The following is a 17,718-nucleotide window of genomic DNA, read 5'->3' as shown; positions in this document are numbered from 1 at the left end:
ACTTGACATCAACAAAAAAACAAAACCTTTTATCTGACTGTATCACCAGCCCAAACAACCTGGCTATTTAGGACAACCCTACCTAAATGTGGCTCCCTTGTGGAAATTTGCATTTCAAGAAACCCTCTCATCAGTTCTGCATACCAGCCCTAAGAAAATATATGGTAAAGGTCCATGGTAAGTAATAAGTAGGGCATTTCCTTCTCCTGTGGTCAAAGGCGGAAGATGTTCATTATGAAATCACAGCCGAAACAAGTACTCTTGCCTTTCCAAACATGCAAGTGGCTCATGGTTAGTGCTTCTTCGTGGCTGTGTCATCAGTACAATGCATAGTATTGTTATTTTTGTCTAAAGTGCTCGAAGACCTTTGAAAGGTAAGTCTCAAACTCAAAAATAAATATCTCCATCTCACACATAAAAATAGAAGTACAATTGAGAAACGAGAATTCTTAGCAAGAACTATATTTATTTCACAAATATCTATTGGGCACTTAATATGTGATTTGCAAGACATGGTTAAGTTCTAAAATCAACTTGTTCCTGAGTTTCCCTATATAGTACTAAGCACTGCCAACTCTAATAAGATTAATATGTCGTTTAAAACCTCAGCTTAATAATCTCTTTGCAGAGTGAAATTGTGTTTGTGTTTTATTTGTCCCAGGAAGTAATAAACTTCCTATAATCTAATGGAAATTTGGAAGAGGCTTGCTCATAGCTCGCAGCTAGAAATAAATCCACAACTGATCATCGTTTAATAGTTTCACATCACAAACAGGCATTAACATTGTCCTTTATCTACACTCACATTGCCAACGGAACACAATCTATGAAATGAGGAAATGTGAAGGCTTGTGTTTTCTTTACAGGCCGTGTTTTGTCAGCATACTTCAACTGCCTTAACGAATGTTCTCGAAGATAAGAACGCACACCACATGACGAAGGTATATATATATCTATATTCAGAATTGGTGCAACGGCTTCAAACTGCCGCTGCAGCTCCCAAACCACAAACAGTGCCTCCACTATGCAGGGACAGCGACTGGAATATTTTAAGCAATTCTCTCATACAGTAGTTTCTTTTCTGTTGACAGCTCTCTGTACCTCTGCCTCATCTGAGGGTCAAGGGTGCTGTGGGCTGTAACCTTTGATGCCTCTCACCTGCTGATTCCTGTGTAATTACTCTCAGCTCTCCATAAGAGGGCTCCGAGGTGTACACAACTGTGCTTTGTGCCCTGGGGCCACAGGGATGTGTAACCTTCATGGGCTCAGGATACAAAGGCTCGCATTTAATACTTGGACTTTAATCTGTATTTTCATTGTTTCAAAAGACATATTTCACTTAGCACACACTAGTACTTCTCAGTTTAAACCACAGCCCTTGCCAAGGGAGATTATACTTAACATTCTGCATGCTTTCTACACCTCCAATGAGAGAAGTAAGGAGTTGTCTTTCTCTAAAATGCTTTCCCTCTTTAAAGTGAATTGTTGATGCCAAAGATTTATTTAAAAGAGAAAATGTCTAAGACAGTTTTTAAAAATCTTAAAATTTATGATATTCTTATGGACAGAGTACCATTTTTGAGATCAGGATAACCCCAATTTGAGTACTTCTTAGGACCTGTGTGACCTTGGACAATTTACCTAACCTCTCTGCACTTCAATTTCTTCACCGATAAAATGGAAAGAAATAATATCCATTGCATATGTTGAGTGGCATTTAAGTGAGGTAAAATGTCTGCACACACTGATACTTAGTAAATGTTAGCTCCTGCCTTCGTGTGGGGAAAAAAAAAATACATTTGCTAGCTTTTTGTTTCTTTTTGAACCATTTTTTCTATTATCGTTGAGTAAATTGCCAAATTTCAGTTATAATACAGGGAAATAAAATTTTTGAAGGCAATCTTTAAGTCTATTCATTTTCTGAAATAATGCATATATGGTGATCTCAGTGGGTATGAACAGTAACTCAAGAGGCAGGAACAATTTAAATCCAAACAATTGCTTAAATTCTATTACTTGAGGTTCAGTGGGAAAATGAAAAAGGAAAGTTAACATACTAAGCATAGCTATCCTGCTTTAAAGGTCTGTTTTCCCTTGTAGCATAATGAGCCTTTATTTACAGCCAGAAAAGTCAAAAGTTTTTTCCCCAAACTTATGAAGTATCTAAAATTCATCATCACTACCCAAACAGAAACAAGAATTTTTTTTTTTATCTTCAGTGCTAGAAGACAGTGAAAAACATCCTGTAGTAAAGAAAAGCAGTTCCCACTTGCTTGCAAGAGAAGCAAGCTTAAACTTCCATCTGTGAGGATCTGTAACTAGAAAGGAGCTGTAGCTAGACACACTCACAAATTAAATCTTTAATGGGGCAACTGGTACAGAGACTCAATTCTCTGGATGTAGCAGAGGTTTTAAAAAGAATTACAAAAGCACATACCACAAAAATCAGTCTGTAACCATAGCTAACTCAATATTACAGCTGCTATGGAGTCAGTAAAAAATAACAGAGGGTCTATATCTGTGTCACATAAAGCAAAGAACTGTCACTTGATGCTAAGTTTCCCTTTATTGTCAGCTGTTTCGGTGCTCGGCAGACATGGCCTCAGGAGGAGAACAGGTAAGACGTGGCTCCAACTATTGGATAATTCACGCAGTGACAACTAAAAGTGGAGACTCACCTTGCAACGAAACAACCAAGGGTTGGTTAATCTTTTTGATGCCCTAGACCTTTAACTAATAAATAAAACCTGCTCAGATATGGCTGCAAGTCCTTTCCAAAATGACATGTGGTTTCTGGAGTCATCTTGAATTCTGGTTCTGCTGTCTGAACTTGGGTAAGCTACTTAACGTCTTCATCTGTAAACTGGGCATTATACTAGTACCTACCTTAGGGTTGGAGCCTGGTGGCACTGTGGTTAAGTGTTTGGCTGCTAACCAAAAGGTTGGCAGTTCGAATCCACCACTTGCTCCTTGGAAACCCTACGGGGCAGTTCTACTCTGTCCTATACGGTTGCTATGAGTTGGGATTGACTCGATGGCACCGGGTTGGTTGATTGGTTACCTTAGGGTTGCCATGTTGGTTAACCTAGTTAATATTTGTAAAGAACTTAGAACACTGCCTGTTTTATAGGAGGCACTTTCATAAATAAAAATATCAATAAAATAAAATATAATAAAAGTATAGCACCAAGACAGAAAAATTATCTCAGATTTATACCAAAATCTTAATATTCAACTAGGCAAGGAATCAGATAATAATGTTTTTTAATGGTTGAATTATTATTTTACCTATTTTATAAGTAAAATATTTAATAAAAGTATTAAATAAATGTCTGAGTGCATATATAAATAGAATATATTTAAATATATAAACTATATACACTATACATTGCTATCTATTTTATTTAACATGCTAATATACATTGTTCTACTTTTAAGTGTGATCAACTCTCAAAACAGAGTGTTTTTGTCTGTCCTACATTAAATAGTTATGGTTCTGACTGACCCATATAGTCAACATATGGACTACACTACCTTTGAGTAAAAATACCTGATTTTAGAAAATTGGAAGTGCTAAGCGGAGTTACTGATCTAAACAATCTATATATAAAGACACAAAATTATGATGTGGTCCTAACTTGAAATAATCATATTTGTGGTCTTCAAAATTTTTTTTTTTTACATTTTCTATTGTGAAAAGATGTAGTTTCCTCATTCATTTAAAATACCATAAAAGGATGATTTATAATGAAACATAGGCTGTAAAAAAAAAAAAAAAGAGGCTATCAAAACTTGGAGTAGAACTTCCACTATGTCAAACAAGTGTATCCTTCAAAATTCCTCATTCTCGTTGACAATTAGGAATGCCGCAGAGCTGGCAGGTCGCTCCAGGTTTTATTCTCTAAGAATGGACATCGTGTTTCTGTTGATGGACTTACCCGTGGGCATGTGACCATTTATATTTAAAGAATCATGGTGTATTTTTAAATATATGTTTGAAACTAAACTATTTCTAGAAAGAAAATGTATATATAAAATCATAACATAACAACCACTTGAAAAATAAGAACAAAATAGCTAATTAATGAATATTTTACTCAAAACAATAACAAGTAACCAGTTTAATTGGTTTTTCATTTTTTACTTACTGAATTTATCAAATGTTTAACTGAATTGACTAACCTGACTTCAGGGGTTTACACTATATAAAAGCTTTCTTTCTTTTATATAAAGCTATATGCCTGATATTTCAAAAGTAATAGCTTTTCCTCTGGCATAGGGTCAGATTCACAGATGTGAAAAGCACTGAAGAACTGCTTTCATTTTAGTGCTAAATAAAATTAATCAACCCCAGTGGTCTGACTGCTTACCTTTGACTTAGAGGGAATGCGGTGCTGTCTTATCCTTACTTTTGATCAATTTTTGTTTTAGTTTCCTCTGGAATGGGAGCAATGTCTGATTCATCTTTCTATCTTCCCAGGCCATTTATTATATACTATGTACAACTGATAAATGGTGCAATGGTTAAACACCTGGCTGTTAATCAAAAAACGTTGGTAGTTTGTTCCCACCAGCGGCTTTGGGAGAGAAAAGACCTGGCAATCTGTTCCCATAAAGATTATAGCCTAGAAAACCCTATGGGGCAGTTCTGCTCTGTCACATGGGGCTCTCTATGAATCAAAATCAACTTGACAGCACACAACAAGAAGAATGTACTAAATAAAAGTATATTAACTCAAATGAGGCAAATTGACAGCACACACATGCAGCTTACTATAGAATGTGCTGAACAATAGAGATGAGTTTTAAGCAATGGTCATGCTATTTGAGATGTAGATACATGGTATGGAGCTTTTGTTTTCAATATTGGAAAGCAGCAATCACATTTACAAAAGTGGCATTTTCTCATGAGGAGGGATATATACTCTGAAAAATGTGTAGCATGACTGGATAGTTGTGTTATTTACTGAGATCAGGTGCATAGGAAGAAGTGAAGGTTTGGAGTTTGGGTGAAGGACGAGTGTAGTTTTGGATGTGTTTGAAATGTGCATGGGACACCCAAATGAGGATATCCAGTAAGCAGAATATAATTGATATGATAAGGAGCTAACTAATTGTATAGATTTGGAAGTATGAGAACATAGTTTATAATTGCAGCCATGAGTACCTATATGATCACTTAGGAAGCAATGTAGAGTAAAAAGTGGGAAATACATAGGAAAATCATTCTTTATATCATTAAATGGTCATTAAGAGGAGTTTAAGAGGAGTTGCCTTATCAAGTACTATAGCCACAACCATACATTTAAAGGATATCTTCTATGATAATTACTGGTAATTGGAATGCAAAAGGTGGAAACAAAGAGGAAGGATTGGTAGTTGGAAAATATGTCCTAGGTGATAGAAATGATGCCGGAAATCTCATGATTGACGTTTGCAAGATTAATGACTTCCTCATTGCAAATACCTTTTATCACCAACATAAACGGCAACTATACACATTGACCTCGCCAGATGACATACACAGCAATCAAATCGATGCCATCTGGGGAAAGAGATGATGGAAAAGATTAATATCGCTCATCAGAACAAGGCTAGGGGCTGACTGCAGATCAGACCATCAATTACTCATATGCAAGTTCAAGTTGTAACTGGAGAAAATTAGAACAAGTCCATGAGAGCCAAAGTATGACCTTTAGTATATCCCACCTGAATTTAGAGATCATCTCAAGGACAGATTTGACGTGTTGAACAGTAATGACTGAAGAGCAGATGAGTTGTGGAATGACATCAAAGACATCATACATGAAGAATGCAGGAGAACATTAAAAAGACAGGAAAGAGCAAAAGGACCAAAATGGATGTCAGAAGAGACTCTGAAACTTGTTATTGAACATACAGCAGCTAAAGCAAAAGAAAGAAATGATGAAGTAAAATAACTGGAGAAGGTTTCAAAGGGTGGCTCGAGAAGATAAAGTATTATAACAACATGTGCAAAGAACTGGAGATAGAAAATGAAAAAAGGAAGAATTCACCCAGAATTTCTCAAGCTGAAAGACCTGAAGAAAAATTCAAGCCCTGAGTTGCAATAATGAAGGATTCCGTGGGAAAAATATTAAACGATGCAGGAAACATCAAAAGAAGATGGAAGGAATACACAGAGACACTATACCAAAAAGAATTGGCCAATGTTCAACCATTTCAAGAGGTAGCATATGATCAGGAACCAATGGTACTGAAGGAAGAAGCTTAAGCTGTACTGAAGGCATTGGTGAAAAACAAGGCTCCAGGAATTGACGGAATATCAGTTGAGATGTTTCAACAGATGAATGCAGCGCTGGAAGCGCTCACTCGTCTATGCCAATAAATTTGGAAGACAGCTACCTGGTCAACCGGCTGGAAGAGATCCATATTTATGCCTATTCCCAAGAAAGATGATCCAGGTGAATGTGGAAAATATTGAACAATATCATTAATACCACACGCAAGCAAAATTTTGCTGAAGATCATTCAAAAGCAGCTGCAGCAGTACATCAACAGGGAACTGCCAGAAATTCAGGCCAGATTCAGAAGAGGATGTGGAACCGGGGATGTCATCGTTTATGTCAGATGGACCCTGGCTGAAAACAGAGAATACCAGAAAGATGTTTACCTGTGTTTTATTAACAATGCAAAGGCATTCAAATGTGTGGATCATAACAAAGTATGGATAACATTGAGGAGAATGGGAATTCCAGGACATTTAATTGTGCTCAAGAGGAACCTGTACATAGATCAAGAGGCAGTTGTTCAAAAAGAACAAGGGGCTATTGTGTGGTTTGAAGTCAGGAAAGGTGTGTGTCAGGGTTGTACCCTTTCACCACACCTATTCAATCTGTATGCTGAGCAAATAATACAAGAAGCTGGACTATATGAAGAAGAACGGGGTATCAGGATTGGAGGAAGACTCATCAACAACCAGTGATATGCAGATGACACAACCTTGCTTGCTGAAAGTGAAGAGGTCTTGAAACACTTACTGATGAAGATCAAAAACCATAGCCTTCAGTATGGATTACACCTCAACATGAAGAAAACAAAAATCCTCACAACTGGACCAATAGCAGCATCATGATAAATGGAGAAAAGACTGAGGTCATCAAGGATTTCATTTTACTTGGATCCACAATCAACAGCCATGGAAGCAGCAGTCAAGAAATCAAAAGACACTCTCACTGGGCAAATGGGCTGCAAGAGATCTCTTTAAAGTGTTAAAAAGCAAAGATGTCACCTATAAGGCTAAGGTGCTCTTGATCCAAGCCGTGGTGTTTTCAGTCGCCTCATATGCATGTGAAAGCTGGACAATGAATAAGGAAGACTGAAGAAGAATTGACGCCATTGAATTGTGGTATTGGTGAAGAATGTTGAATATACCATGGACTGCCAAAAGAACCAACAAATCTGTCCTGGAAGAAATACAATCAGAGTGCTCCTTGGAAGCAAGGCTAGGGAGACTGTGTCTCACATACTTTGGACTTGTTATCAGGAAGGCTCAGTCCCTGGAGAAGGACATGATGCTTGGTAAAGTAAAGGGTTAGTGAAAAAGAGGAAGACCCTCAATGAAATGGATTGACACAATGGCTGCAACAATGGGCTCAAGCATAACAACGATTGTGAGGATGGCACGGGACCAGGTGATGTTTTATTCCTTGGTACATGGTACATAGGGTTGCTATGAGTCGAAACCGTCTCCATGGCACCTAACAACAACAACTCGTATGGTAAAATGAACTGGGACTGTTTTAATAACAATGCAAAGCTAGGAAGGCTGTAAATATATTTTGCTTTCTAACCCCTTCCAGCATCCTTTTGTTGCATAGTGTGGTTTCCTTAAATTACCACACACATAACTCTGGGCCCTTGAGGCCAGTTGGTTTCACTTCTTGCCACACAAACAAGCATGCGGCATGAGGTTAAATGCTCCTAACCACAACATGCCGTTATTTACCCATGTTTCAGCAAACATAGACATGCATAACCAAATAATTCAATTGGAATTATGAAAATCTTCTAGTTCCTTATGGATAAAATTACCCATGGGGATGACTGATATTATACACATTTCACAATTTCCCATTTTTCAGCTTCTCCAACCAGTTTTCCCTCATCAGCCAACAAAAAAGAACTGATTTGAAATTTTACTTTATTTCTAAACTTTGGTAGCAAGACCTTTAAGAAAGTTCAAGCCCTCACTCGTGACAGGATCTTAACTTTATCTCTGTTCTTTGGTTGCAAAGGATATTCTGCTATCTTTAAACTCTACACCGAACTTTACAAAACAAAGAGGATTCCTGCATGTCTTGTGAATTAAATGTGCAACTAAACCAATGTGCCACAAACAAAATTATCCCGGGCCCCACGTGTTGTTACAGATAATTCTGAAAGTGTTTTATGAGACTGTTGGCATTACAATTGTAGCTGTACATCATTAAGAGACTGGTCCATTTCCTGTTGGTAAAATAAAAAGAATGTTCGAGAGATTCTACTTGTTTCGTATCTAATTTGTCCACCATTCCTATCCTTTGCCTTTGAAGTTAGGATTCCACATTAAAAAAACACCTAACCTTCTGTCAGCTTCACACAGATAGAATTAGTCATACTTATATTTTCATATAATATAAAACTCTCAGTTGGAAAGCCATTGGATTCTGCCTCTCTGCTACAGTACCATTAAGCTCTATGGTTTAAAGCGTGCCTATTATAAACTCAGATTGATTATTTCTGTAGGTAGAAACTATAAAGCAAGCATTATGCTCACTGCAATAGTATAAATAGAATATACTTCTGTGATCTTTGATGTTTTAAGGTATGTTTGACTCCCTGTGAGTCTACAAAGAAACCAGAATGGCATGCACTCTCAGGATATTTAAGGCAGAAATTGGTTCAAAGTCTTAGGCTACTGTAGAGTTAAGAAACCATGTCAGGTTCACCTATGCCCTCAAATATGTAAGGTTTGAAGTATCTCCCTGACTGCGTTTCTAATAAAATATGAAGTTAGATGAAATTCAAAGAATTCTCATTTTTTAATGTAATAATATTCAGACAGAGATAAATGGTAAGGAAACAAATGTTTTGCTTTAATTCTCATGAGAGCCAAGTTGCTTCTTAATGGTCAAGAGAACTATTTGGTGCTAGAATAAAAATAAGAGGAAAGCATATTATCATATCTTTACACAAATAATGTACATCTTCTACATTTGTTTACCAACAGCTCTCTCCCCCAGGAAGGTATTTTCATATATACACAAAGTGGTTTAACTTGTCTTTATTTAGCATCACCTTTTAGTTTCTTTTTTTTTTTTTTCTTAGCCCTGAAATTTTATATGACTGTGTGGACAATAATGATGATTGTGATGGGGTCTGATAGTTCAATACTTTCAATCAGGTCTGGTGATTGAATATTTCCGTATATTCTATTCAGTCCAAATAAACAGGAATGTTTTCTGAGTCCTGTATGTAAAATAATAAAAATAATTTTAATATTTAAACGTATTTACTTTCTATTTACTTTAATCTTGAGTATTAGTGGACTAATAGGTCATAAATATTCAACCTCTAGGTTTCCACGAGATTGTCTCATTGCATTTACTGTAATTTAACAGCTCACTTGCCTGACTTTCCTTGAACTAGGAATTCTGTAAAGACAAGAAAGTATGGAGAGGCCATGTCTCATTCATCTTTGTAAGTTCAATATCTAGAAAAGTACCTAGCCCATAATACTCAGTAATAAATATTTGCAGATAAGTATACTAGTTCTTCAGACTAAGTAGATAATGGTAGCATTAAGTTACAAAGAAAATAGAGAGGCAGTATCTAGAATGATTAGAGAATAGCTTCTGGCAACAATTGATTACAGGTTTAGCTCTCCAATCCATCGTTAACTACTAGTATGAATTGGGTAAATTGTTCAGCTTTTCTGAGTTTCATTTCCCTTCTCTATAAGAGGGGAAAAGTTATGCCTACCTTTGAGGATGACATGAAGATTAAATGACAGAATGTATATGAAGCATGTGTCACTGAGTGTGGCTCATAAAAAAGGTTCTCAATAAATGACAGCAAAAAAATGAATTTAAATAAATAAGTATTTCTGGAAAATACAGTTCTTTCCTACTCCTTGCTTTTGGAAAAAAAATAGGACATTTGGTTCAAAATGGTCAACTCAACACTCAAGTTTATCTCACCTCATTCCCATGATCCCATTTCAATGACAGTAAAGCTATACCAAAAATGATACATCTGTAACAGTACTGAAAACAAGAGCAAGTGTGCCATCAACAGACTAAAGCTTCCTACCACTACCTGGAACTCAGAAAATGAATGGATACTATTGATGTATAAGCCACAGAGAGATTTCAGCCTGGGACGTGTACATGAGCGGGCTACAGTAAAAATGTTAGTAATTCTGATCCATGGAGCTCCAGAGAGGCTGCAAATTTGGAGTAGATAGGCAAAGACTAGGGAGTCAGAGATCATACGAAAAGAAGACAATCATTTGAAACATAAGTATGCATAGAAATATTGCATCTTGAAATCTGAAAACATGACTACTAAATTTTTAAATAGTAAAATTGCTGAATAATAAAGTGGATGTTGCTAAAGAATAAATTTGTGATCTTTATGATTGCTAGAAAAATTAAAATTAGTATAACAAAAATTAGAAGTAACGGGGAATTTTCCAAGAACAAAACAAATCTTTTCTTGTATTCATTTAAAACATATAATGCCTACAACTTCAACTGTGTTATTTTCTTCAAAAACTAAACAAAAATATAATTTCTGCTTTATTCACATACTATACTATTTTTAATATTTGCTATTTTAACTTTGTTAAATAATGAATCTTTTATAATACAATTATATCAGTTATGTCACTTCCAAATATTAGACATCCTATTTTTTTTATTATAATTGGTTCTTTAGAGAATATCTTCATTGATTTCTAAATAGTTTACAACATCTCCTTTTACTCTTGGGTAGAGTATTTCTGGATTCTCTTTTGTACTTTGAAGTAGCATACCTCCAAAAATACATAGTTAAGTGACATATTCTTTATATATATATATAAACGTACTGGAGCTTAAATTTTCATCAGTCCATAATCTCACAAATTACACAAACAGGTAGCCTGATGTATCAGTCTGTTAGTTAATGGCTTTCCTCTGTTAACTGCTATGTATTTGACTTAGGTTCCTATTTTATTGTTAAGCACAGTGAAATGTCTCAGAAATGATTCAGAAAAATCAGTATATCACTGCAAAAACCAAACCCACTGCCACTGAGTCAATTCCAACTCATAGCTACCCTCTAGGACAGAGTAGAGCTGCTCTACAGAGTTTCCAAGGAGCACCGGGTGGATTCGAACTGCCGACCTTTTGGTTAGCAGTCATAGCTCTTAACCGCTACCCCACCAGGGTTTCCGGATCTGTAGAAATGAATTTATAGATGAACATACATCATTTTTACTGCCATGGAGAATATGTTTTTGGTGTTGTTAGGTGCTGTTGAGTAAGTTCCAACTCATAGCAACCCTATGTACCACAGAATGAAACACTACCCAGTGTCGCATAATCCTTACTATCCTTGTTATGCTTGAGCCCATTGTTGCAGTCACCGTGTCAATCCATCTCGTTGAGGGTCTTCCTCTTTTCCGTTGACCCTGTACTCTCCCAAGCACGATGTCCTTCTCCATGGACTGATCCCTCCTGACAACACATCCAAAGTATGTAAGATGCAGTCTTACCACCCTTGCTTCTAAGGAGCATTCTGGTTGTACTTCTTCCAAGACAGATTTGTTTGTTCTTTTGGCAGACCATGGTATAGTCAATATTCTTTGCCGACACCACAATTCAAAGGCATCAGCTCTTCTTTAGCCTTCCTTATTTATTGTCCAGCTTTCACATGCACATGAAGTGATTAAAAATACTGTGGCTTGGGTCAGGCGTACCTTAGTCTTCAACATGACATCTTTGCTTTTCAACACTTTAAAGAGGTCCTTTGCAGCAGATTTACCCAATGCAATGCGTCTTTTGATATCTTGACTGCTGGTTCCATAGGTGTTGATTGTGGATCCAAGTAAAATGAAATCCTTGATAATTTCAATCTTTTCTTCTTTTATTATAATGTTGCTTATTGGTTCAATTGTGAGGATTTTTGTTTTCTTCATGTTGGCGTGTAATCCATCTGAAGGGTGTGGTCTTTGATCTTCATCAGTAAGTGTTTCAAGTCCTCTTCACTTTCAGCAAGCAAGGTCGTGTCATCTGCATAACGCAGATTGTTAATAAGTCTTCTCCAATCGTCATGCCCCATTCTTCTTCATATAGTCCAGCTTATTATTTGCTCAGCATGGAGTATCTATTAACCATTAATAGCATTTGATTTGGAACTGCACTCATTAGGACATTTGTTCTTTCTCTTGTTATCTCTGATCCAAGATGGAAATGAAAATACTGATTTAATTTTCACCTCTCGTTAAAAGTCTCTGAACATGTATTTAAAACCCCCAAATGATACTGGAATTGAATCCTATAATTAAAATATGTTGCTGTTGTTAGATGCCGTTGACTCAGTTCCAACTCATAGAGACCCTATGCACAACAGAATGGAACAATGAATGACTGGTCCTACGCCATCATGACAATTGCTGCTATGTTTGAGGCCATTGTTGCAGCCACTGTGTCAATCCATCTCGCTGAGGGTCTTCCTCTTTTTCTCTGACCCTCTACCTTACGAAGCATGATGTCCTTCTCCAGGGACTAATCACTCCTGACAACACTTTCAAAGTATGTGAGATGCAGTCTTGCCAGGCTTGCTTCCAAGGAACGCTCTGGTTGTACTTCTTCCAAGAAGGATTTGTTTTTTCTTTTGGCAGTCCACGGTATATTCAATATTCTTCGCCAACACCACAATTCAAAGGCATCAATTCTTCTTCAGTTTTCCATATTCGTTGTCCAGCTTTCACATGCACATTAAGCAATTGAAAACATCGTGGCTTGGGTCAGGTGCATCTTAGTCCTCAAGGTGACATCTTTGCTTTTTGTGCTTTCTAACACTTTAAAGAGGTCTCTTGCAGACTATTTGCCCAATGCAATGCATCTTTTGATTTCGTAACTGCTGCTTCTATGGGTGTTGATTGTGGATCCAAGCAAAATGAAATCCTTGACAACTTCAATCTTTTCTCCGTTTGTCATGATATGGCTTATTGTCCCAATTGTGAGAATTTTTGTTTTCTTTAGGTTGAGATGTAATCCATACTGAAGGCTGTGGTCTTTGATCTTCATCATTAAGTGCTTCAAGTCCTCTTCAGTTTCGGCAAGCAAGGTTGTGTCATCTGCATAATGCAGGTTGTTAATGAGCCTTCCTCCAATGCTCATGCCCCGTTCTTGTTCATATATTCCAGGTTCTCAGATTATTTGCTCAGCATAGGTGTGGTGAAAGGATACAACCCTGACACAAACCTTTCCTGACTTTAAACCACGCAGTATCCTCTTGTTCTGTTCGAATGACTGCCTGTTGATCCACATACAGATTCCTCATGAGCACAATTAAATGTCCTGGAATTCCCATTCTCCCCAGTGTTGTACATAATTTGTTATGATCCACATAGTCAAATGCCTTTGCATTGTCAATAAAACACAGGTAAACATCTCTCTGGCATCCCTGCTTTCAGCCAGGATCCATCTGACATCAACAATGATATCCCTGGTTCCACATCATCTTCTAAATTTGGCTTGAATTTTTGGCAGTTCCCTGTCAATATACTGTTGCAGCCGATTTTGAATGATCTTCAACAAAATTTTGCTTGCATGTGATACTAATGATATTGTTCGATAATTTCCACATTCAGTTGGATCACCTTTTCTTGGGGATAGGCATAAATATGGATCTCTTCCAGCGAGTTAGCCCTGTAGCTGTCTTCCAAATTTCTTGGCATAGATAAGTGAGCACTTCTAGCACCGCATCCGTTTGTTGAAACATCTCAGTTGGTATTCCGTCATTTCCTGGAGCCTTGTTTTTTGCCAATGCCTTCAGAGCACCTTGGACTTCTTCTTTCAGTACCTTGGCTCCTGATTATATGCTACCTCCTGAAATGGCTGACCGTTGACCAATTTTTTTTGGTATAGTGTCTGTGTATTCCTTCCATCTTCTTTTGATGCTTCTTGCATCATTTAATATTTTTCCTGTAGAATCCTTTAGTATAGCAACTTGAGGCTTGAATTTTTTCTTCAGTTCCTTCAGCTTGAGAAATGCTGAGCATGCTCTTCCCTTTTGTTTTTCTATCTCCCCCAGAAAATTTCCAAAACTGTGTCATACAACAGAGAATGAGACAAAAACGATCTTGTATTAGGACAAGATAAAGGACACGTTTGAGGATTTTTTTCTTTTTCCTGTGCTCCCCTGGGTCAAGAAAAGAAAAACATAAAAATTAATATTGAAAAAAATAGAAATAAAAAGTAGAGAATCATTCTGTATAATAATCTCAGGTTGATATCAAGCCTTGTGAGGACATTGAATTGTTGTGACATCCTAGGTTTTTTCATTCCAATTTGCTAATTTTTGAATCGATAGTCGGGCCAGAAATAATGATTATAAAAGTGGAGAGAAGAGGGAGAATGACTGGTGTTAAAGTGTGTAGATAGGGATAAGCTAATATTTTAGATTAATCATAGTTTAGGGCAAGAAAGAAAAAACTGGTATGAATAAGAATTTTCTCTTACTTTTTGGTCCCATAGTATCCACAGTTGTGCTGTGTTATGGCCTGAAATAAATAGGAAATACTAACATTTCTATAACCCTATCCAGACCTACTATCTATGATCAGATTATCTACAAAGCTAGGTAGCTTAAGCAATTAACTCCATGTCCAAATGAACTTGTCTGAAAAAACTGTAGTGACTATTCTCTGGTTCTTCAAAAATTTCATTTATTTATTAATTTTCTTATCTACCTAGCATCTCTTCTTTTAGGACTCTAACGCAACCCCATGCACAGTAACCCTGCTCAGTCATGTTATTTGGATAGGATCATTGTAGGGCCCCACCGGCCTAGCCAAGAAGAATGCTATTTTCAGTTGGCCATAATGATTTGTTCAGAGGTGAGGAAAGTAACCAAAACCAGTCTTTCCCAAGAGTTTTGGTGGGAATAGCTGCAAAGATATTCTATGATTTCAGAAACATTTAGGAGCCAGACAAGGAATTAGAAAGCTTTATGGAAGAACATAAAAGACATTAAAATTTAAGTACAAGAAAAACATACCATATTCTTGGTATAGGTAGGAAAACTCAAAGTTGATAATATATCACTTTATTCCAAATTAACCCATATATATCACCAATTTTGACCAAAATAAAAGGACAGAATTTTTAGAATATCTGAAAGAATAAATGATTGAGAGTGGTACAAATGGAACAGGTGGTTAAAGTGTAAAAAACGAAGCTATAGAGGTAATTGGCAAAATCTAAGGGCAAGTATTCTCTAAATCTTGAGGTGGGTAAGCTTTTTGAATTTTATACCAAAAGGATATAAAGCATAAAGAAAATTAAAGAATGTTGACTACATATTTGTATGGAAAAATATAGCATATGCAAAAATTTAAAAAAGTGATACACTGAGGAAAAATGTTTGCAACCTATGTGAGAAACTGGGATTACTATTTATAGTATATAAAGAAATATCATATATTAGGACATACAAGCAATCTAATAGGAAGAAATGGTTTCATGATATGGAAAGGCAATCCCCGTGGAAAACAAATGGTCAATAATCATATAAAAGATGAGCAAAAGAAATGTTATTTAATTCAACCATATGATACTATCTTTCATTTATTAGAGTAATAAAGATTTAAAAAAAAGTATCAGTAACACCAAGTATTCATGAGAGTGTAAAGAAACAAGTTTTCTCACATATTGTTCGTGATAGTATAAATTAGCTCAATATTTTTGGAAGACAATATCAATCAAAATTTAAAATCTATGTTTTGATCCAGTAATTCTACTTATAGACATTTTCCCACAGAAATATAGACAGGAAATTATATAAAACATAACATATTATTATATAACAAATATGGATATATATTACAATAATTTTATTATTGCAAAAATATTTTTTTAATATGGGAATGTCTAGCAAGAGGTATTTTATTAACAAATAATAATGATAAAGTGAATGCTAATTATTCATTAAAACACATAAGGGAGATCTATATGATTTTATGTGAAAAGAAATCCCTGCCATGAAAAAACTACAGTAAGTTATGGTCAAATATGCAATTGGGTCATATATCAATTATCACATAGCTCACATCTGTTGAGTGCTTACCATGTGCAAGATACTGAGTTACCTACCAAGTGCCTACATATGCAAGCCCACACTCACACATGTATGTGTACACATGTATCAAACATTTACCTTTGTGGAGTGAGGATCCTGGAGCAGAGGGTAGAGAGAAGGGAGAGAGTTGGCAGTTAGGAAGTGTATTAGTTTCCTAGAGCTGCTATAACAAATTGCCAAAACTGGGTGACTTAAAACAAGAGAAATTTTTTCTCTCACAGTTCTGAAGGCTAGAAGCCCAAAATCAGGCTGTCAGCAGGGCCACGCTCCCCTCAAAGGTTTAGGGAAGAATCTTTCCATACCTCTTTTAGCTTCTGGAGTAGCCAGCAATCCCGACTGTTCCCTGGTTTATAGATGCTTTACTACAATCTGTCTCTATATTCACGTGACCTTCTCACCTGTGGCTGTGTCCAATGGATTCCCTTTGTTTTATAAGGACACTGGTCATTGGATTAAGGCCCACCCTAATTCAGTATGCTATAATCTTAACTTGATTACATCTGCAAAGACCCTGTTTCCAAGTGATTTCACATTCACAGATACCAGTGGTTAACATTTCAACATATCTTTTTAAGGGACAAAATTCAACCCACAACAGCATGATTTGAGAAGGGATAAAGTTCACTTACTACCACACACAGCAATATTGCTTGAATTTTTTTTATCATGAGCATATATCAGCAAAGATATTTCTATTTTGAAAGAAACAGAAATATGTGATATTTTATCAGTTCTCAGAAAACATTATTCATTATCTTCACAAAGTTAACCATAATTTTGGTATTGCGTGTTACTTTACCAAAAGTGGTGCCTTGTCCATTTTTGTATTCCATATAGTTTCTTTACATGAGTAATAATGAATAAACGATGGCTCAGTTGAATGATAAGTTACTTTGATTAGAAACTCTAAGGAATACCTTTTATAGGTTGTGTCTAGATCCCATTATATAAAGGAATTAAAGTTATAAAACATACAGCTTTAAAAATATGTATTTCTGCATATAATACTTCCAATAGTAAACAAACATACTTTAGTTTTCAAGGGGTATACTGTATCTCTTTTGACACTTAATAGTTTTAAACATAAACAATTTTTATTCTGCACCTTTGGTGAAGAAAAGTTCAAGTAAAGTTTTTGAACTACATATGATACACAAGCATGAATATGCACACATATTCTGGGTATCTTTTGCATATAGATTCTAAAATGGATATATTCTGAGAAATCACTGAGCATCACTTCTACCATCATGTTAGCATATACTCAAACTCACAAATACATAATTAAAATGCTTTGTCAGAAGATAAAACACCTTGACTCAACACGCAGACCTATTCACTGAGATT

At 36.1% G+C, this 17,718-nt stretch overlaps 1 long non-coding RNA gene across 1 annotated transcript; it reads left to right on the top strand.

The window, feature by feature from the left end:
• The first annotated feature begins 358 nt into the window (after positions 1 to 358).
• On the top strand, positions 359 to 2,804 carry LOC126077862 (uncharacterized). The gene is made up of 3 exons (XR_007517880.1): positions 359 to 374; positions 867 to 941; positions 2,576 to 2,804. It is a non-coding gene; the product is annotated as an uncharacterized LOC126077862 (long non-coding RNA).
• Positions 2,805 to 17,718: the final 14,914 nt, after the last annotated feature.

This window comes from Elephas maximus, chromosome 6 (genome assembly GCF_024166365.1).
Source record: "Elephas maximus indicus isolate mEleMax1 chromosome 6, mEleMax1 primary haplotype, whole genome shotgun sequence".
NCBI lineage: Eukaryota > Metazoa > Chordata > Mammalia > Proboscidea > Elephantidae > Elephas > Elephas maximus.
This window is presented reverse-complemented; position numbering and strand designations above follow the sequence as displayed.